The 23,942-nt window shown below is 39.1% G+C and overlaps 3 non-coding genes across 3 annotated transcripts; all 3 read left to right on the top strand.

Moving 5' to 3' along the window:
- Positions 1 to 370: 370 nt before the first annotated feature.
- Positions 371 to 453, top strand: trnal-uaa. Its single transcript has one exon. It is a non-coding gene; the product is annotated as a tRNA-Leu (tRNA).
- A 20,338-nt stretch (positions 454 to 20,791) lies between these two features.
- trnaf-gaa lies at positions 20,792 to 20,864 on the top strand. Its single transcript has one exon. It is a non-coding gene; the product is annotated as a tRNA-Phe (tRNA).
- Positions 20,865 to 21,101: 237 nt separating this feature from the next.
- Positions 21,102 to 21,175, top strand: trnai-aau. Its single transcript has one exon. It is a non-coding gene; the product is annotated as a tRNA-Ile (tRNA).
- Positions 21,176 to 23,942: the final 2,767 nt, after the last annotated feature.

Genomic DNA, 23,942 nt, shown 5'->3' with positions numbered 1-23,942 from the left:
TTTATGAGGCCAGCGCCTTATCGTCTAGGTGACCGGAGCACTTTCATATAGATAGTAGTGAGCGTCACAATACACCAGCAGAGGGAAGACTGACTGACAGGAAAGTACAGTTTTCGTTGACTGAGAAGCAAAGAGAATACAAATCCACTTTACAAACTTGTGTTATTTACAAACGAAAAGCGTTAATCTGTATATACTGCCCTAAAGCTTTTTAAGAAAGAAAGAAAGAAAGAAAGAAAGAAAGAAAGAAGAACACGTATGGTAACGTCTTCATTGAAGACAGGTCCGGTGAAACAAGTTATTTTCTGTGGCGCGCTGAGCGCTGCTTTCTGCTTTCTCAGCAGTATTCGTTTATACCCAAGCAAACAGAACCAGGACGGCTGAGCGGTTAAGGCGATGGACTTAAGATCCAACGGACGTATGTCCGTGTGGGTTCGAGCCCCACTTCTGGTAAATGCCATTTTTAAGGATACAGAGGTTCAAGGATGTTTTGAAAATGTCCTCCTAGTATACTATAGTGAGCAAATTCAACATGGTAATATATGAAATCAAATCACTGCAGCTTAAGAACATAAGAAAGTTTACAAACGAGAGGAGGCCATTCGGCCCATCTTGCTCGTTTGGTTGTTAGTAGCTTATTGATCCCAAAATCTCATCAAGCAGCTTCTTGAAGGATCCCAGGGTGTCAGCTTCAACAACATTACTGGGGAGTTGAACCGCGGATGCTGCGCAGAGCTCAGAAACACCAAATGCCGTGGACACGCACACGCACACGCGCGTGGAGAGCGTGGCTGTATACGTGAAGGTGGGACGCGTCCGCTCTGCAGGAGCTACGATTCGCCTCAAAGGGAAAGTTAATGAATCGCAAGAACGCTCTTTCTACGGAATTTATTCACTAGACTGGCTGCTTTTATTCCGTGTCAAATAAGCAACACGATCAGAAACAAGTACAATGTTTTAACACAATTGCATGTATAACACAATCATACAAAATATATAATTAACAGCACAGACAACGTTTTCATATTGAAAAATTACGCTTTATTGACAAAATTATAAAATAAAAGTAATAATAAGCTTAACACTGTCTCAACGGATTATTAGAAATAGATATAGAAATTGTTTTATAGCATTTTGTATCGCTGCAGTGGTGATTAAAGTAGCGAGTCAGAGGTGTGTGTGTGTAAGAAACGATATGAAAACAAAGTACTGTAACCATCTAGTGCAATAAAAGCACAGCTTTGCTAAGATTAATACTGCTGATGAATTACTGTTGCAGCAAAGCAGTGATACCGACCGGCTGCTGCCTCCAAACAGACCGCATTGAACAGCTGAGCAACGCTACGGGTTTGACTAGGAGAGTAAGAGCATGCTGTGCGATTTAATATTAACTAACAGAAAATAAATAGCGACATTAACTTATTAGTGGCTGCAAGTAATAAAATAATAATAATAATACAAACATATTGATATTATTATAATTATATAGTATTAAGCACTGCTATTCATTAGAACTATACGTATTCACACATTTACATTTGCAGTACAATTTTTACACCAAAAAAAACAACAACTTTCAGCTCAATATTGGTTGTGTTCACGATGTTTTTTCGCAGCCTGCGTAGCAGACGGGTCTGCGCCTGACGTCCCCGGTCTGTGCAGACGGCACTCGGGCAGCTATGGGAGGTTTCCTGCGCACAGTCGACTGTGCAAACATGCAGACCGATTGATTGATTTTCTGATTGCAGAAGACTATAGTGTTTTTTATTATTATTATTGTTCCCATACAGCTCCATCATAACTAGACTGGTAAATAAAATTATGCAAAGACTTATTTCAGTAACCCAGAAGCAGCTTTTATTATGAATCTGTTTAAACAAGGGAGTTATGAACATCAGTTTTATATAGAGGATATTCCGTGCCAAAATTATAAATACATAAATGGATCAATAAATACATATATGAATAAATACATAAATGAATACATATGGAAATAAACAGAGAAATTGATAAATACATGAATAAATAAATACATATATAAATAAATACAGAAATGTTGAAATAAATAAATACAGGGACAATTATTTATTTTTCATTTTGGCATAGAATATCGTCCATAGTTTTACTAGTCTTGTTTGAAAATTAATCTCAAAAGCATCACTGTAGCGGTATTTCTCATTCACAATACAGTAGTTGTACTTTATGCGAGCTCTTTTTCTGTGTTGTCCAACTTGGACAGGGTATGCGCGCAGACCAGTGTCGTTTGACGCAGGACCTGCGCACTCTCAAAAATCTGCGCGACAGGAACTCACCAAGGGGCTTTGGAATTGAGCATGCGCATTAGAAAGCAGCGTTCGTGGAAACTGGCGCCATTTCGGATCGGCGCGGTGTCAGCATTGCATAGAACACAGCGCGCAAAGAGCCAACATGGAGAACCCTGCCATCCAGCTTCATAACCACGTCTAGCCGCCCTCGCTTCCACAGGGAGGCCAGCCAAGAATACGAGTCGATTCATCCAGGCACGCCTTCTGCTGGGACGCGTTCATTTCAGCACCGGACAGATAGAGGGCTGCTTTGTGTACCTGGAGAGAGGTGGCTGCAGGCGCTGCTGATTTTACAACACACTGGCTCCTGCTGTTTAAACTGTTTAGTTTGGGTTGAAATGTTTTTAATAGTTTGTGAGTTTTGTGTTTGTTTATTACCTGCACGAAGTTCTGGGAAAAGGAAAGAATCGCATTTATCTGTTGAATTTCACACACAGTGGAGCGCGTCAGTCTCTGTAGACAAGTGTCGCTTTTCAAGGAGATTATTTACTGAGAAACAAACGCGTTTCAATTCCAGCAGAGCTGCGCTGGGTCCTGAAAGACGGGCGCTACTGTTTGCAAAGTCTGTTTGTGATACATATATTTGAATGGGAAGGCTACGATAAAAACAAATATATCTACTAAATACAAACCGAAGCGGTGTTTGTGGATGAAAAGCGGGAGAATGAAAGTGTGCAGCTGAGATTGGAAATATCAGAGAGAGAGCTGAGAGCCGCGCGTATTGAGGGAAAGGGAAAGAAAAGCGCACAGGTGCCGAGCTGCCAAATCCGGAGAAAAATGCATTTAAAAAACGCGATGCGTCAAAAGAGCGCTCCGGTACTTCTAGTGTTAATAAATAATAAAATCAAACTAAACTATCAGCTGCCGAGCCTGTATTACCGAAGACATTTTGTTTTGCAATCTCCAAACCAAAACTGCGCGCATCTCGCTGCAGATACGCTGCTGTTGACGTCAGCTGGAAAAAACAATGTGCGCGTAGAGGGAGTTTGTTGTGGTTTTTTTTTTTGTTTGTTTGTTTGTTTTTTTAAATCAATGCCAGACTCTGGCGTCTTCTGAATGACTTTCAGTTTTTGTTTTTTTTTTATTACATTTTAAGCTTTTTCAAGGCAAAACCGTAGCAAAATAATTGCGTCTACTGAGCAAAAAAGTAAAGCGGCAAAACGTATCCCGGTATTGCCTCCCCTGGCCTCTATGGATTAGGCGCCTACGGTCTCAATCAAGTTACAGTCACACAAATCAGTAGCCTAATTATTATTTTTTTTTTTATTACAGTTTAAAGCCACATGTGGTCCAAACTCCCTCCTTTCAGACAGTGCTGCCCTTTCACCTGCAAGACCGGTGTGACTGACACATTAACAGATTAGTTTGGAGCGAGAGAGCTCTCAGCTGTCAGTCTGGTGCACAGCAGAGCAACACAGGCGCTGCAAAACCTGCTGCAAGAAACGAGGGGGGGGGAGGTATACCCTGCTCAGCCTGCTCTATCTGCATTTTCAGTTTATTTGGGAAATAGCTTGAAAAGATAATTCCCCGAAATATATCGTATTACTTCAATGTGGCGCCTCCATCGTATTGACGCCGCAGTGATAGATCAGCTGTATAATAGAGGCCGCCTCGAATAAACGCCGCGATTAATAAAGAAACATTAAGGGATTGTTTTCTTCCCTTACTAAAAAAAACCCACACAGAATACAAATAAACGGACTGTGTACATGTAACACCCCCGAAGAGACGGCAGCCTCAATCTAGCACGTAAATTACAAACTAATGCACACACACACACACATAGTAATCTCAATCTAGCACGTACATTACAAACTAATGCACACACACACACATAGTAATCTCAATCTAGCACGTACATTACAAACTAATGCAAACACACATAGTAATCTCAATCTAGCACGTACATTACAAACTAATACACACACACACACACACACACACAGTAAGCACGTTTTATTTTCTGGTAGTGCAGTTCTGATGGAAAATGCAAGATAAACTCCTTACAGAACAGCAGCCCTTTGAAGCTGACAATATTTAATGGCATGATTTATGACATTTTAAAGTATCGCGGTTGCTTATTTTGTGTAATACGGTAGCCTGCCTGTATGCAGCAGCGTGTGTGGCGAACATGCTGCAGTACATTTATCAGTGACAGTCACCGAGAGCCTATTAGGGGGGAGCTAGAAGGGCCGAGAGTGTGTGCCAGCGAATCAGGAGTGTGTATTGATTGTAAGGGGCGGGGCAATGCTGGTGTCGCAGTGAAATCCAAGAGTGTGACATAGATGTTTATCTGCACCAAAAATGACCTCAGAATATCAGCTTGATTATGAACTACAATATATCCGACTAAATCTTCTCATAGATAGTAAGCCCAATGTTTTTATTTGTACAGGAATTACAATTGAACTAAAAACAAAACAAAACCCATCCATCAAATACAGTGTATTTTATTAATGTTTTGTTTTTTGTGTGCTCATTCTAGGACTGGGAATTTCAACCAGGTTGGCTTAGTATTCATAAAACTGCGACTCGCTGGATATATTAAGTCAGAGGTGCCTGGTATTAAAGATGAGAGCAATGAACTGGAGATCCCCCAGACAGCAGGACCAGGTCCCATTAAAGAAGAGGTGCTGAGAATGATATGTATGAAATATATTGTATTGTGTAGATGCCACTTAACCTGGTAATGATGTCAAACCCACAAACTTTGCTTCTTTCCTTTGTGCTGTTAACATGCAAAGATGCATTTCTTAAGTGCTGTCCTCATCAAAAAATGCATAGACTCTCCTCTGTGAGAAATCAGTTTTCAGGCCGGCTCCAGCCTGGAAAGGACCTGGTGTTTGAGGATCCCATTTCTTTACTTCAATGCCACATTTATAGGTGATGCATATTAGTTATCACACGTAAGCACTTCATTTCTCTGGCAGGTTTGTCATTGCTCTCCATAGTGGCAATCTTTTTAAATGATGCTAAAATCAATTGTTCTACAGTACATTTTTTTAAGTTTGCATTTTGTATGTCTTTCTGCTTGTCTGTGTTCTCTCTGTGTCTTTCTGTCTGTTTGTCTACTGAGGTAAAACACAAAAAATCAAAACACTAATCGACTCTCGGTATTGGCCAACAATCTTATCTCTAATTTATTTTCCTTTTTTGAAGTGTAAAAATTTGTCTGGATGTTAACACTGGGAGTGAAAATTGCAGAAAGTGAAAACCAGGGTCCCTTTTAACTTGCACTATTTGACTAATGATTCCCTTAGTGCCGTTTGCATGCGAGTTAATTTTATCAAGAGAAATTGTCCCTCCAAATGCAAACAACCCCAAGCCAAAGGAAATATGAGCGGGTTTATTTAAATACCACAGAATGAGCTTCATAATGAACTCGTTATAAATTTGATATGTGTGGCACAGTGATGAGACCACTGAAAGGAGATAAGATACTGTTAATTGCTGGGTTTGTTTCCTTAATTTTTAACTGAAGAGATTCATGTTTATTTTTTGTTGGTTAGCAATAACAAACTTATGAATGTGAACATACCTTGAATGTGTGTGCAGGTTGCCACAGAATCGTCATCTTTGGATTGGAAATTATCGTTCTGTAATGTTGTTCCTAATGAACAGACACAGTTTCACTGGAATACTTGAATGAAGAGCTTAAACACAGTCACACTGTCACCAGTAATTACTGCAGTTGTTTTGGTTTTAATCAGTGACTCTTCAAAGCTTCTGAAGGATATCTCCTGGATTGGGCTGTTTCAGAGAGCGTTTCAATCCTCAGCACCCCACTGCCCTGCCCAGTGCTGGTGGCTTGCTATGTTGTCTGAAGTGAACCCACCTCCTGCACCAGTTTGTTATTTTTTGCGAGCCACCTTGGTATTTTGAACAACCTCTATTATTAATGCAAACCTTTCCAAGTATGATCACATTTTAAATGCATTCTGCACTTGCACATAAACCTCATTAATACACAGGGGATTTGCATTGTCTGTTTGCTTATGTGGTGTCTAATGCGTTTGTGACATTTACGTGAGCAGCGCAGCGCCATGTGGGATAGTGAGCTTTCTTAACAGAACTGGGTCGCTGCTGATAAAAAGGGGATCGCTAGTCTTGTACATCTGAGTTTTAGAATCTCACTGAAGGGCCGTTCCGCACTAAGCAGACATGAATAATAAAAACAAAATTCTAACGAACTAGAATTTTGTATTTTGATTATAGAAAAGAATGTTTTCTTATTTGAGTTTTAGATGTGTGTAATTATTATTACTGTTTCTGGATTGGTATGTGCTCCTTCTCTATGCACTGCGCCCTCAAGTGGCAGTTTTGTTTATAGCTAATGACATTATTTTAGAATTCGGTTTTGAAAGTAAACGATAAAGAACACAGATGACGCAGTGAGTTTTTGTAAGTGGAGAAGTGAATACAGTTTTTGACCTTTGATACCGTTTGATACGTATATAGATTAATAACAAGACTATACTTAGAAATGATAAGTGACTCAATCCTTCAGTCCTTTTACATTCTTAAAGGATATAAAGACATAATGATAAGAAAATAGTTACACTGAAGAATATTCCTTTGTGCTTGGATGGAGGTACTGGCATGGGACATATTGCTGTATTTTGAAGGGTTCTCCACTCCTCTGACTATTATTTGATGTAAGTAAATACAAGCTTATTAATTTCTGAAGATTGGGAAGTCTGTATGCCTGGAATTATTCTTTCAGTTAAGAGTTGGAATTGATGTGTGGAGCACAGTGACTGGATGATGAGTCATAATGTTTAGGATACCTAGCTTACAATAACTAACAAGTGGTAAAACTTACTAACATTCCAAGAATTTAATATCAATTTAATTCAAAACAGTGAAATAATATTGAATTCTGTCAATATTGATATCCATTGCCTGAATATCCTAAGAGACATCGGCCCAGACCAAATCAAAACCTGCTTAAGCTGCTAATCTCACTTTTTATAGAAAAAGTGTTTAACAGCATTTATAGCAGTTTGTTTTTAAAAGTGTGATTAGCAGATGGTGCAGGCTTTGATTTCGTCTGGGCCATATTCTGCTTTATTTCGTCAGTTGAAAGTATATCTGTTAAAATGTAGGTATCCTTGTTTGAAAAATCAGTTAGTTGGTTCTCAACCTGTTTACCATGGTGGGCCTCATATGCAGCTCCCTGTGTTGTGTTGGCTGTACTTAGTACTCAGTACCCACCCAATAGTACTTATTACCTGTGTGTCAAAACAAAATGTTATCTTATCTCAACAGTGCTGTACAAATCAATATAATACCTCTCATTGCTACACTGGCAAATGTCAACCAAGGGCATTTAAAATGAGCTGTTAAAATGAATTGGATTCATAAAGAGAAGCCAAGTTAGAAACAACAGTTGTGTTAATCCTGGCCCCAGCACCATTCCAGTTGTGCCTATTTGCTTGATGCTTGACAAGACTGGGGGGGGGGGTTTATAACATTCTGCCACCCAGATGCTTTAGTCTGCCAATCCTGGAGACTGAAAATTCCTGGGGGGAGTCCTGTATCATTCATGTGGAAGTTAAGTGAGAGTTTGCATTTTAGTGTCTTTATTTAGCTCATGTTTTTGCCTACATGTGTTTTATTTATTTTTTTCCTTTTTGTTTCATTATTTGTATATTGTGGTTACAGAGTTTGTGTTTGTTGTAAACTAGAAACCTATTTAAACTTACTGAAAGACAAGTTCAACAATATATAGCTTTCAACCATTTCTTATGACAGAACAGGTACAATCTGGAACAAAAGAGATGATAATGTGTACATTCCCTGATTCTTTTACTCATGGCTTTCCTATTGACTGAAGTATAATGCTGGCTCCAGAAATCTGCCCGCTGTAATTGCAACCTCCCTGGTGGAGACTACACTACAGTTTTGTGTTTGCTAATAACCCAATTTAGAAAAAGGTTATGAAACAACAAAATGAGGAAGATACAATTGCAGCATTCCCTACTTGAAACAGTTTGCATTCCCTACTCTCCTGTTTGTATTTTCCAGGTTCCAGATAAATAAATCATATCTCTGCTCTGACTGTGCGAAGAGTTCCAGTCGGTCAGAAAACCTTGCAACACACCAGCGAATTCACACAGGAGGGAAACCATTTCACTGCTCTGACTGTGGGAAGAGGTTTAGTCATTCAGCAACCCTTGTAATACATCAGCGAATTCATACAGGAGAAAGACCATATCACTGTTCTGAATGTGGGAAGGGGTTCAGTCACTTGGGTGATATTGTAAAACACAGTGTTCACACAGGAGAGAAACCGTATCGCTGCTCTGACTGTGGGAAGAGGTTTAGTCATTCAGCAACCCTTGTAATACATCAGCAAATTCATACAGAAGAAAGACCATATCACTGTTCTGAATGTGGGAAGGGGTTCAGTCACTTGGGAGATATTGTAAAACACAGGCGTGTTCACACAGAGAGAAACCATATCAGTGTTCTGACTGTGGGATGAGGTTTAATCAGTCAGGACACCTTAAAACACACCAGCGAACTCACACAGGAGAGAAACCGTATTGCTGTGACTGTGGGAAGACTTTCAGTTCATCAGCAAACCTTGTATCAGACCAGCGAATTGACACAGGCGACAAACCATATCACTGCTCAGACTGTAAGAAGAGTTTCGTTCAGTCAGGAGATCTTGTAAAACACCAGCATGTTCACACAGGAGAGAAACCATATTACTGTTCTGATTGTGGGAAGGGTTTCAGTTCATCAGGATACCTTTTTGTACACAAACGACTTCACACAGGAGAGAAACCATATCACTGTTCTGATTGTGGGATGAGGTTTAATCAGTCAGGATACCTTAAAACACACCAGCAAACTCACATAGGAGTGAAACTGTATCACTGTTCTGATTGCAGGAAGATTTACAGTGATTCAAGAGACTTTGTAAAACACCAGCGAATTCACACATGATAAAAAATGCATTGCTGCTGTGACTGTGTGAAGGAGTGGTCCCCAGGGAGTATGAACATACTGGTACGTTATGCAAATTTTGAGCTTTGAATTTGAACTTTGAACTTGAATTACTGAATCTACAAAACTGCTGATAATCTGATATTTTAACACTGGGCGTCTGTAACAGCTTGTAGTGGTCTCTTGTGCCATCTGCCAGCTACTGACGGAATTACACACAACAAACCCAGTCACAAAATGTCAAGAATGTCTGGAAAATGGTGAGAAATGCTCTGTGGGAAAGAAGTACTAGAAATTATATTGAATTCAGATTTAAATTTTTATACTGAATCGGGTGTTAGTGAAAATGTCAGTGAAGAATATTGACCTTTGAGTGGCCCAAGCTCAGACAATGTGACAAGGATCACTGAGCTTTTTAGTAAGCTAGTGTTGTTCATTTTTGTAATTTTCAGAAGAGAAAATATTAATTGCAGTTATTTGGAGAATATACAGTGCAGTCTGTTAACTATTGTTAGCAATAAATATTAACAATAAATGTTATACATAAACAAGAAACTTCCATAAACTCATCAATACTAGAAATAGAAAATGAGGTGCCTATTCCATTAGGAATGTATTTTAAAGTAACCCTGGAGAATTATTACTGGACAAGTAGCATTTCAGAAAGTTTTTTTGTAATGGGGTAGAATTGTTTAGTTAAAAATAAAGTAATTGATTTATTTATACTCGAGAAAATAAATATTTGGGTATAAATTAATTATATATTTTATTATCATTGTTGGAAAACATGGATTGAGAATTGATTAGCAGTTTGCTATGCATGTGGACTGGCAGAGCTATACTGGTGTTTTTCTGAAAAGAGACTAATATTGCAGACTGGTTCAAATTGCATGTACTGCTAACCATTGATAGAGACGTTGCGTCTACAAGCTCTTGCCCAACATTGACTGCAAGCTAACGAGATAACAATGCTGTGGACTACAATTAGCACAGGCTCTAAAGACTTCAGAGAGATCGAAAGAGATAATGCCACTGGGATCAAAGGGGTCGCAAGAAGATAACAAAAGGCAGATGTATGGACCTTTTGTCTCCAGGAGTGTGAAGAATGCACTGAGTTCAGAGGTTGTCACACTAGACCACACACACACACACAATAAATTAAATTGCCTTGACCATTGGTTAAGTGTCAGAGAAAGGGGAGGTGGACCATCTATACAGAAGGGTATTTAATGTCATGCAAACATTGTAATGTAGAGTATTCTGCTTGTCCTGTACCAGCGACCAGATTCCCTGCATATTTCAATAAACCTGGCAACTGATTGAAGAAAAGGACTCTGTGCATTTTCTTGAATCTACTTAATCACCATCATTTTTTTTAAGTTACTTCAATCGTCAATGGTGTTGCCAGTTCTTTCTATAGACAGTCATTGTATTGAATCACAGACCTATACATTCCTGCTGTCTTTACAGGGAGTTTTGGGGTTTACTGCAGAGATACACTTACAAGGAAAAATTAGGTTAAATATTATGTGCAATGCTGTTCCGTTGTTTGAATACATTTCGTGACACTTCCAAAAGTAAATGCTCTCAATCACATATGTTTAAATATGCAACACAGGAATTACACATTACAAGTTACAATAGGGGATTTTATATTCATTTCTCTTCTAAACTCACCCCCTTACACTGGCAGTTGCCATGCGACTCAAATAGCAACAATAATTTAATTTGGCCAATAATCACCATTATCATGACAATCAATAACTGAAAACATTGTTAGAAATCACACAGCATCCCTCGGTTAACTATGGAAGTGGAGGATAACGACCATTTGAAGATAAGCTTCAGCATCTAATACATGAGAAACCGGTTTTCATGTTCACAGACAGTTGCCAGATTCCGATTAAACCCCACTCCCCATACCCTGCCCATTCCTTCATACTACTCATGAGCAGCAAGGAGAAGTCCAGGATTTGCTCTGTAGAGGCTGTTGAAGTGAAGGGCACCCAGGTTGGCTTCATGGGGCTGCTGCTGACATTCCACCTCTTGAAAAGAAATAACCTTGTAATTGATAGCATGCATAACCAATGAAACGTGACTTCACAAGTGGGGGGGGGGGGGGGGGGGGGGGGGGGGGGGGGGGGAGGCAAGAGAAAGTAACCAATTTTAATATGAATCACCCAGTCAGCATGGAAAGAAAAGCATTTGTTAAATTAAGACAAAACGTGTTTGCTTCCTTCGAAAATAATTGTCAAATCTAATACAGCAGAGGCTTGAACCCTGGTACAAGCGAATGACCAGCAGCAAAAGGATTTAGCATCAAGTTTACAGATCCGGCCCCTCAGGTCCTTGTCTGCGCAGTACAGTACCTCGGGTATCAGCATTCAAGGAGAATGTCAGCCATATTAACTCTGGTGATGATACCAATGCTGGCAGGCTTTAATAGAGATGGTTTGTGTAGCTCAGGAAGTCTGGGAATACCTAGGGAGAGAAGTGGAAGTGACCCTTCAATGCTTGATTATAAAAGAGTGAAGTGACCTTTAATCCCTTAAGGTACAGAAGGAATTGAGTATTTGTTCAAACAGTTTAATACATTTGAATAACTTGACTAGCACAAGGAAACTGATAATTGACGACAAGCTCCAGCCAGTCAGTACATTGTTAATCTTCATTTCATGCACCTCACTGCAAAATCTTTGAGCAATGTCAAGAAGTAAATTACTGATGGTCTAATTTAATTGACAATTTGTAACAGAACACACAAATTCTAATATGTATAACATCAGAAATTGCTCAAGATACCCAATTAATGCACAAAACAGTTGAACAGTTTTACATACCATCACCTATAAAGATCACTGATCAAAACACTGAAATTCTACTGTACACAAGAACTTCACTCTGAAGTGCAAGTAGTAAGGAAAGCTGGGCTAACTACTCAAGAACAGTTTACTCTACTGGCTACCACATTAACAAATGCAATCGACACGCAGGATTACCTGGAAAGAGCTGCCACAATCCTGGAGCTGGATGCTGAACAAAATCGTGCTGGCGACGCTGTCGGAAGTGGCTGAGCAGCCCGCTGACCCCACACTCAAGTCGATGCTGTTCACCAGGTAGCCGATCCCGAACAAGTCCCAGTTCACCGTCACGACCATGGCGTCTTTCCTGCAGTGCAGAGTGACCGAATTTGACAGCGACAGGTCAGCTCTCTCCACGGAACGAGGGGTGGGCTTCGCCTGAAATACCGCTCTCAGCGCAGAAAACGACTGTGCTCCAGTAGGCTGCTGGTACGGCGCAGCGTTATAAACCTGCTGATCTGGCCAGTTCCACCCAAAAGCGCCGTGGAGCTGCACAAGTAAAATCAAAGCGAGCAAAAGCGCTGTCTGAACACTGCGCATCCCCATTGTAAACTCTTCAGTCCGGAATCAAACACTACAGGTTCGTGCAGATAAGCCCATAGACAGCACCTTTATACTCACCAGAATCAACTAAGGTGTTAAACCTGGCTGGGTAATTAAACAATTATACACCGACACACATTCAGTTCAGTAACATCAGATCAACTCTTCAGAAAACTAACGAAGTGACTATTAGCAAAATAGAATCAGAACATTGTTTTTCTGAAAACGATCATTTTCTGTGTTTAATGACTTAGAATATTTATTCTTAGCAGGGCGACTTAAAAATGTTACAGAGTATTACAGTACAAGTATCACATTACAAATGATCACATTACAGATAAGAGCAGTTATAAAGTACAGTAAAATCAGTATACAGTAAGATCAAATACAAACTGAACATAAATAACAGTACAGTAAATAATTTCATTTAAGAGGCAGTTCGACCAGTCGCAGTTAACTTACAGTAAAAACATTTGCTAACATGAGTAAAGTCCAGTAAGAGCACAGAAGTGTATTGGATTGAACACAGGGGTGGTGTTACTCCTCCAAAACTATTTGTAAATAGTTGTATTATCGTGTTTAATGTGTGTGTGTGTGTGTGATGCAGAAGAAAGAAAGTGTGTACATCACCTGAACTGGAAAAGTTGTGATGATTCACAACTTACAAAAGAGACCAAAGTCCTGCCTGCTCTTTGTGATTGGTGGATGCAGTTTTAGGCAGGAGCTCGGAAGGGAGAGGACGATTAGAGCAGATCAGGGAAGGAGAAGGGAGAGGACGATTAGAGCAGATCAGTGAAGATCCACGAAAATGTGCCCTACGAAGCGCACTGAGAAGGGCCCTTGAAGTGGGCGCTCCCGAAGTGTACAAGCACTATGCCCTCCTGTGGAAGAGATCCTCTCTTCATAACCCAGCATATGGAGGATAACTTGTGCCAAAATTAAAAAAAATAAATAACAAAATAAAATTCGAAATAAATAATGAATTAAATAAATAAATGACGAAATAAACACATAAGTAAAAATATAAAAAAATATAACCTGGTATTTTACAGCATTAATGAAACAAACTGTGGGTTATCTTTATATCAATTACACTGTGTAACAAAAAAAGTAATAAGTGTTATTTTCTAATTGCTTATGCCTCAAAAGTATAGAAAATGGCTATTATGTAGTCAAAGAGGACTACAAAAGATTTAGAAGTGAGTTTCAAACAGTCTTCAGGGACTAGTTCTTAGTGGAGGGATACATCAATATAGTTCTGATATTTTTCCCTTAAAGCCAGTTAGTATAATTATTTAAAAAAAAAAAACGCAAGCCATTTTATAAGCTAAGTAACCCACTCCAGGCTGGGTGTTGAGAATTCTTCCAGCACTTCCTGCGGGGTTGAAGGCACTCTGCCTGTAAGAATTGTTTGACTGCACACCCTGTTGTGGGTTATTTCTTACATGTAGTAACTGCCTTATTGTTCAATATAAAGAATAGGGTTACAGCTCAATGGAGGAGGAGGGAAGTCTATGCCTCTGGGTTCACACAGTGAATTAGTGAAGGGTCCTGAATAACACACTATATTGAGCATGAAATACCAAATCTTAAAAAAAAAAAAAAAGATACAATGCAGCAAGGGGAGAGAATCCCATTAGCAAGGCCATTTTTTCACAATGTATAATTGGTTGAAGCACCCACCAAAAACAATCCAAATCAACCTTCATAAAGCAAGATTTTTATTTATCAATTCACACTTTTTGGCATTTTGCAAAGAGATATAACTCCAGCTACAAAGATAGCCATTGAAAACACCCATTGCAGCTCCAAGAAGACACATTGACTTGGGCTGCAAGAGAAAATAAATCAGTTAGTGGAATAAACAAAGTTACACCAAACTTATTTACATGAACTGCAATTGTTCACGTTACTGCTTATAGGCATAAAGTGAAGGGATCCATCTCTCTTCAGCTCAATTGGTCCAGAAGACAAATGCCTTCACTGCACCACCACCCATCCCTTCAGCCTGCAGGTGGAGTTAAGTTAACAAACTGGACAAAAATGCATGCACACTCTCCTCCTTCTACCTCAAAATATAAGTTATTACTTCAACAGGGTAATCCTCCGCTCCATATAAATCATTGTAGGTTGAATCTGCAGAGACGCAATGGAGAATTTATAGACCGAAACACATTACTACAGCATCCACTATTTTCCATTCCAAGTCATACCCAATGCAAGCCGTATGATGACCTCAAGGTCCACCAAGCCAGACTGGACTCCAGGTGCAGGCTTATTCTGGTACAAGAACTGTACTAACTTGGTGTCATTAACCAGATAGTGACAGGCAACTCTCAGCCTGGAAATAGGAGATGGGTTAGTAGAGCTTCAGGCTCAATCATAAAATGCTCAATTTGTGATGACCCTTACCGCTGATGTGAACAGCACTTCATTCTTATAAGTCAGGAGGTTGTTGTCAAACTGCAAGAGAAAAATCACAATAGCTCAGTTGCAACCAACATGCAGATTTAGTACGAGCTGCATACAAAAGCAGCAAACTAGCTAATAGTACTTGACCATCCCCAGCTGCATACTAACTTTATATCAATAACAATCTTCAAATCTTTCTTTGAAAGTCTACGTATGAGTAATCAAGTTTCATAATTTCCAACACATTTTGGTATTTCCCATATTTGTTCCAGGTAGTACAATACCACAAATTTGTCCACAGAAACTGCTAGACCAACTTATTATTGTTTCAGTAACTTCTACAGGGCAATAGTTATTTTTTTTTTTTTTTTTTTTTTTTTTTTTTTTGTTTTTTTAACAAATAGACTATTTGAATACACAGCTGGGGACTCTTGAGCTGCTTAGTCAGTTGCAATTGGTATGAACTTGCATACTAATTTAGTACCATCCTCTGTACAAACCAGGAGTTCATCCCCCATTAGTATGATCCTTTCAGTTGATCCCAAGAGTCGATAGGCTGCACATGCAATGCCATATCTAAGAGTCAGATCATGCGTCACAGTACCTTTGTCAACTGGACAAGCAGTTCAATACAACTGTGGCATCCTTCAGGTGGCAAGTGCCCATGATTCATGTAATTGCAATAGAGGTCACCATGCCCCTGCCAAGATTGAGTCAGGGTGTTGTGGCCGGTCCTTGTCAACATGTTACACCTCTTCAAATATGAGTTTAAATGTGTCAATACTAACCCTTCTAGTTGTTCCACAAGAGTTGACATTGAAGTAAAAAACCACATTGATAGCATCAGACTGGAGAGGCCGGCAACTAGGATCCCTTAGAGTTAGTTGACTTGGAGACAAGCTGGGGACAGATTCCACTTTCACAGCAAGAGCTGCCATGGTTCCATTGGTGAAGAAATCTGAAACATACCATTTGGATCCAGGTTAAGGTAACAAATCTCCAATCTCAAAAGCAGCTATGATACAGAATAGTTACTTCCAGGACAATCTTGCAATTGGCTTGATCCTGCCAAAGCTGCGCGAATCCAGCCTTGTGAAGCACCCCCAGATCATCACCGATCCTCCACCACTTTTCAAGTGGCTGCGAGACACTGTGGCTTATAGGGCTCTCCAAGTCTCCGTCTAACCATTAGACAACCAGGTGTTGGGCAAAGCTGAAAATTGGACTCATCTGGGGGTGTTTCAGCCAGGCTGGAATCGGGCAGATTTGTCTTTGTGAAGGGCGCATGAATCAAGCCAAGTAAAAGGTTGTCCTGGAAGAAACTTGCTTCCTTCTGCTCTAACAATGTTCCCCAACTCTGAGGATTGGTTTTTCCAGCAGGACAATGCTCCATGCCACACAACCAGGTCAATCAAGGTGTGGATCGAGGATAACCAGATCAAGACCCTCTCATGGCCAGCCCAATCACCCGACCTGAACCCCATTGAATACATCTGGAATATGATCAAGAGGAAGATGGATGGTCACAAGTCATCAACAAACAAAGCCGAGCTGATAGAATTTTTGCGCCAGGAGTGGCATAAAGTCACCTAACATCAATGTGAAAGACTAGTGGAAAGCATCAGGGTTATTCCACCAAATATTGATTTCTGAACTCTGCCTAAGTTGAAACATTAGTATTGTGTTGTTTAAAAATGAAATGAACTTATTTTCTTTGCATTATTTGAGGTCTGTTAACACTGCACCTTTTTTGTTATTTTGACCAGTTGTCATTTTCTGCAAATAAATGCTCTAAATGACAATATTTTTATTTGGAATTTGGGAGAAATGTTGTCAGTAGTTTATAGAATAAAATAAAAATGTTAATTTTACCCAACACATACCTATAAATAGTAAAACCAGAGAAACTGATAATTTTGCAGTGGTCTCTTAATTTTTTCCAGACATGTATATATATATATATATATATATATATATATATATATATATATATATATATATATTATATATATATATATATATATGGCACCTACTACCATACCCGGTTCAAAGGCACTTAAATCTTTTGTCTTGCCCATTTACCCTCAGAATGGCACACATACACATTCCATGTCTCAATTGTGTCAAGGCTTAAAAATCATTCTTTAACCTGTCTCCTATCTTCATCTACACTGCAACCGCAGTTTCTTGTGTTTTGCTGAAAGAAGTGGAATTCTGTTAGGTCGTCAGCTGCCATACCCCATTCATGTCAAGGTACGACGACTTGTGCATTCTTTTATGGGTCTTTCAGCACCACTGTTGTTACTGGACTGTCAGTTGACTAACTGTAGCCCGTCTGTTGCTCTACACAATTTGTGTCAGCCTCCTTTGGCCTATTTCATCAATGAGCCATTTTCGACCGCTGGCCTGCCATTGGTTGGATGTCCTTTGGGTGGTGGACCATCCTTGATACACACGGGAAACTGTTGAGCATGATAAACCCAGCAGCGTTGCAGTTCTTGACACATTCAAACCGGTGCGCCTGGCACCTACTACCATACCCCGTTCAAAGGCACTTAAATCTTTTGTCTTGCCCATTTACCCTCTGAATGGCACACATACGCAATCCATGTCTCAATTTCAAGGGTCAAGGCTTAAAAATCCTTCCTTAACCTGTCTCCCTTCATTGCTTGATTCTTACAAGCAGATTATCAACTGATTGATTTGGTCCCAGTGGATTTAACAGGTTACAACAATAAGGGCTCATAGCTTTCACCTGGATTCACCTCGTCAGTCTATTTCATGGAAAGAGCAGGTGTTCCTAATGTTTTGTACACTCAGTGTATATGATTACAGTGCACTCCATTTATAACAATCACATCCGTCCCGGATGATTTGATTCTTATAAGCAGTTGATTGTTAAAACCAGATGCTGTTGCAAATCTCAGTTTTTCTTTAAGCAGAGATGCAACCCCCCCCACCTCCCTCTACATGCATATCACATAGTAACACTGCTGTACTCAGTATGGAATCAATGACAAAAACAAATCCCCCATACTGCACATTGCAATGGGACAGTCACGTCGATTTCCTGCCTCACTGCACTATCCATGCTGCTATGCACCTCATCATTATTGACTCTCACACAATAGATTTTAGTTGTAAGTTCTTAATGAAGTGACAATGAAATGCATTCCTCTTTGAAAGAAGTTTGTGCAATTAAGAAATGGGATTGGTAGAAACAAGCTGTGATGGTGACTGTGTCCTTTGCATCCCATAACATGGAAGGCAGACGTGTTGACTTTGGACTTAGCTGGGAACAGAAAAGTACGAGAATTAATTCAGTTAGACATTTAAGCAGCAAGGGTATTCTCAAACAGCTGCATTAATACTATAACACGGGTATAATGCAGTTCATGGTAAGAGGCTTTATACACAACTGTAAAACCACAAGACAGAGCAGACACAGCAAAACACAATAAGAAAAAAGCTGCTTCATTATCATTAAATTGTCATTAAGGTGGACTGCACCACTGCTAACCATAAAATCACCCATCAGCCACTTCTTTCTCCATCTTGTAATCCACAGTAACAGCTGGCCTGCTCCATTGCAGTGTTTATAGTTAAAAATAAACACGCTCATTAACATTTAGTGAAATGCGATGTTTCCATGCGGAACTGGATGTGGATTTTCTGTGTGTTTCGTAATTCACACGAGTAAATGAGATTTTTGACCGTTTTACAGGAGTATTTCTCCCAAACGCGCACACGCGTCACCACTTCCCATATTAATTCCCCGCATGGAAGCCCATGAGTGTCAATGTTGTTTATTTAGTCATTGTGTTTATGTGTCTGGTTGCTTTGTTGTCACCGTATTTACACGGCGAAGGAAGCGTTTCTCCCGGATAATACTTTAGAGCTCGTCAGGAACGTTTTATAGTTTCACAAAATAACATCAATAAGATTGAGCTGAGCTGCCAGTGTGTAATAAACAAACCCTCAAGTATCAGAGAATAGATATAGAGACAAGCCGTGGCACCAGCAAGATGGGGGAAATGAAAGCGCCATTTACAGTTTAAATAAATTACGAAATGAAACAAAAATAAATGTGGGTATATTTTAATTTAAAACAATCTATACCTTCATAATGTTAATTCTAATTCTTTACAAATTAATCATTTCTGTTTCCCCCGAGTGCTAAGTAATCTGGCTTTATAGTTTTTAAATATTAATGAATTTTAGAAATCATCTGTGATAGTCTGCCGATCAAACAGTTTAAAATATAATTTATATTAATATGGCAGTTAGTATATTAATGAATTTCTTAAACGGGTCGCATTTAGTAATTTAAATAGGTATGAGCTACCAAAACGTAGTTTTGTTTCATATGGTTATTAATGTATTTATTTGATTAAACTTTAACAAGGCTTTCATTTTATCTTCTTGAAGTTACCAAAGCGCCTCGTCTTGGACAAGGTGCTCAGGGATGTTAACAACTACAGCCCACAATTAACCAATATATTTAATGTAAATAAATGGTTCATGTCTTACTTTCTCAAGCTGCTGTTTGTTTACATCAATGCTATTTATTGTATGTAATTATTCGTCTTGTCTAAGAATGTGCAGATTATATATAAAAAGATATTTATGAGAGAGTTGCCGGTGATGAGGGCTCTACCATATTACAGTTGACCACGACTGGAGTTATATTATGAACGGGGAACGCAGGTATTGCTGTGTTTCTTAGATGATAAAAACATACTTTTATAATCTTTTTAATGTGTGACTCAAAACTTAAGGTATAAAAATAACATCCAAATTTCTACGTTAAATCTTAGATGATAAAAACATACTTTTCTGTAATCTTTTTAATCGTGTGACTCAAAACTTAAGGTATGAAGCTCAAAAATGCAACAGTAGCTAGTATACAGGACAACGATTGTTAAATAGCTAAAACATTTTATTGCAAACACGATAGAAATGCAAAGAAACTTCAAGCCATTTATATTTATTCTCAAATAAGACAACTTCCGTTGCTAAAAAAGACCTCCCATTTTTGCTTCTCTGAAGACATGCAATGGAGGGCGCACTGGAGTTTTTCAGTCTGGGGAATATTACAAATTAACAGACTGTACTTTAAAATACGCATGTAGGGCGGGAGTCTCTGTTTACCAAAAAACTGTCACACTGTATTTATATCTGTAATGCGTAGGCAATAAATGTGTACATACAAATCTACCATTTGAGCTAAATCCCCTGCAAGTGTGTCTCCTATTCTCAGAGGTTATATCGCATCTTGATACGAGTCATTTATATTGGATTTTTTTTTTCCCCTTGGCAATGTAGTCTGCCATTTGCAAATTTAGAAAGCGCGTCTGTACAAGACCAGAGCCAATCAACCTGCTATTTCGCTTTCCTTTCACTGCCATATTCTAGTGTGCTTGTTCAGAATATGCGTGAATCCTGGAAACGTCTTGATAATATGTGAACAAAGCCAGCAGTCACTCTATTGATCACCCTGTGGATTAACCGCTATTGGAACACATTGATTGTGTTAAACACGGTAATAGACTTTCAATGTACACGTTTTAGCGGTAAACGTTTGTTGAGACAGTTCAAGCGCTGAGCTTTCAGGCAGCCTGTAGCAACCTATTTCCTGGATGTTTGCCTTTTGGTGTTGAACGTTTCTCATTATATACAGGCTTCAATCGACATCGAGCCGAAATAGCTCAGTTGGGAGAGCGTTAGACTGAAGATCTAAAGGTCCCTGGTTCGATCCCGGGTTTCGGCAAGAAAAGCTTATTTATGTATTCAATATGAACTAGAAACAGAGCACATTCTTTTCTTCAGTGTAATTGGAGGAAATAACAACGTATTACAGGACCATTTTCTAATGTCATTAAGAAATGCAAAAAGCATCATCCCTGAGAGGATGGTGTGTACTAACGTATTTAGAAATGAATTGTACCTTTGCATTACTTTGAATGTGTCATTGTTCAGTTTAACATGAGAAAAGCTTCGTGCGTGTGGCCGGTTAGCTCAGTTGGTTAGAGCGTGGTGCTAATAACGCCAAGGTCGCGGGTTCAATCCCCGTACGGGCCATGACTTTTCTTCTTTAAATAAACCACACCCGCAGTAATGCTGTAGATGGCAGTATAGGCTAAATAATGAACCGAAGTCAAATGCCTTTGTGAAACTCTATCAGATTTGTACAAGTCAATCACACGTGGTTAATGTAAATAGTTGTAAATGTAAATGGTTTTCAAACGGGGGTACTCGAGCGCTCCTCAGGGGGTACATGAGAAACATCCTGTAATGGACAGCGCATTTGTATTTATTTATTTATTTTTTACCACAATGTAGTACTTTGCGACTTAGCAATTAAATTAACAATGTTAAATCTCCTTTCAAATAAAACCACAGCCGTACTGGTGCGCGTCTCCTTTGTTGGGCGAGGTTAACTATAAACACCCAAGCGGCTGCTGACAGTGAGGGAGCGCTGAGCGCACACAGGGCTCAATTACACAGTCAAACAGCAGCGCGGTGGACTGCAGTCTGTAGACTAAAAAGAAAAATAATAATCATTGCATGATGTTGCTTCTTTTAAAAATGTGTAGTATTTACTAGGTGCGTTTGCTTTCTGGAGTTTAAATGTTCAGTGTTTGTAGTTTAGTTTAATGAGTTCAGTGTGTTTTATCGAAGTTTATGTTTTTAAATAACAGTATTATTGAGTTTAGCAGCAGCTGTGCCGCCCTGCTGAGACAGTGAAATCACTGCGCTGGAGCTGGAGCGACACGACTGTGTGATCTTGATGTGTTTTTTGACTAATTCGTTGAAGAACTCCTTTGTCGAGTAATTGCATTAGCCTGCGCATGTACGCCGCTAATTATTAGACTAATAAAAGCAAAAACACGGTTTTATTATTATTATTATTATTATTATTATTATTATTATTATTTAAATGGATATTTAAAAATATAATAATTAGTCCCTAACTCCTGGATTGGGAAGTGTCTGAAATTGGATTCCCTGCTCCTATTGAGTGTGTTCATATCATATAGCGAGAGCCGTCAAAAAGCTGTCTGGCAGCTGATTAACATGAACAGGCGACCGCACTAAACACTAACATGGAAGCATTTTGCTAAAAGTCATTTTTGACTGCATGATATAAAGGTCACCTTTCTACTTTAATTAAATTTAGTTTTTGGAAATATCCGCTTCAAAACAATGTGCTGATTGTGGCCGGATTCGATACTACACGAGACACGCGCAGCATTTTGAATATGCAGCTCAAGTGTTAAACCAGAACATTCGAGTTAAACAAATCAAATACAAAAACACATATTTAATGTGTTATTCAATATTCTCCTAGTTCTGCATGCTAACAGATTTTATTAAAAGATGCCTGTATTTGCAAATTTTAAATGTTTTTTATGCAAAATGCCCCATCTGTTTTCTCTATTCACTTCTGCATTTGCTGGAAGAAATGAACGACTTTTTGTTGAGATTTGCTTTCTGATTTTGTTTTAAATTACAACCTTAGTTTTGTTTTCAAAAGTATAACCTGTTTTGGGACTCGTTTGGCCACTTACTGGTCTGGATTTTGAAATAATTTTACACAGCATGTTTAGTTTTAATTGTATTTTATTTAAATTATTTTAACAGCAGTTTTCCATGAAACTCTTCTCGCAGTCAGAAAAACAATACAGTTTATCTCATGTGTGAGTTCACAGGTGTGTTTTTAGGGTTCCTACCAGATTAAAACTCTTCCCACATTCAGAGCAGCGATATGGTTTCTCTCCTGTCTGAATTCTCTGTTTTTTCTTTAAATGCCCTAACTGGGTAAAACCTTTTCCACAGTCAGGATATTCTCCACCGCCCGCCCTCACTTTAGCTGTTGGACTGGAACCTGGAAAATATGAAGAAGAAAGAGAGAGGGACTGCTAGTAGGCTTAAGGTTGGTTCATACTTCAGACTCCAACCTAATCTGTGGGTCGGAGTCGAAGGTCTCTGACTCTGTGCGACAGGTCACAATTATGTCTCACACGCTCTTGCAATGTGCATCTTTTTTGGAAAGTCGTACAGCCTTTTCTTAAGTGTCTGCACCGGACGTATCGCATTCATTTACGACAGATGTATGAATCAACCCCTAGGGCATGTGGCCAGGTGGAGGAGTGGATTACAGCATGTGAATTGCAGCTGTGGGGGGCTTGCACTGGGTTACACCAGTTTATAAAAGTGAAGTTAAACCAGAGCAGCCATTTCTAAAATAACTTTGCAATATATTTAAAGTTATGTGTAAAAAGTTGTCAGGATGTTGTCGCAAGTAACGTTGAATCAGCTAGGCTGGTCAGTAAAACACTGAATCCCTTTGCATGGAGGATCTCAGTAGCTAAGGCTCATGGTTCATCAACAGAAGGCATCTCACACCTGTGATGCTAAACTTTGGATAAAGAGACCTGTGATGGTATTTTTGGAACCAATCACAGGTGAACCCGGCACAGAAGTTGAATCCTGTTGGGAACGTGGGGATATGCTGGACATGGACTAGGGAATTTCAAAAATGGAATGAACTTTGATATAAAAATGAAGTGTTAGAGGCTTTTTGGAAGGAGGGCTAAAGAGGGAGTATCCTTGTACCACTAGTAGATGGCTCTCTTGTTCCATGAAATAGGTCAGTCTACACATGTTTGAAATATTTGCTATAATAGAAAACATATTATTTAAAACTGACAAGTATTATTGCTTGTTCATGACTTTACCGTATTGATAAGAAGATTAAAAGCTGGAGCAGTATTCGTTTTAATTAAATGGGAAAGTGGAACGGGTTCTTTCTCCTTCTATTGAACAAAAAGACCTCTAGACATTA

This window comes from Polyodon spathula, chromosome 51, assembly GCF_017654505.1.
Source record: "Polyodon spathula isolate WHYD16114869_AA chromosome 51, ASM1765450v1, whole genome shotgun sequence".
Classification (NCBI taxonomy): domain Eukaryota; kingdom Metazoa; phylum Chordata; class Actinopteri; order Acipenseriformes; family Polyodontidae; genus Polyodon; species Polyodon spathula.
Note: the sequence above shows the minus strand (reverse complement) of the source record. Positions and strands in the feature narration are given on the sequence as shown.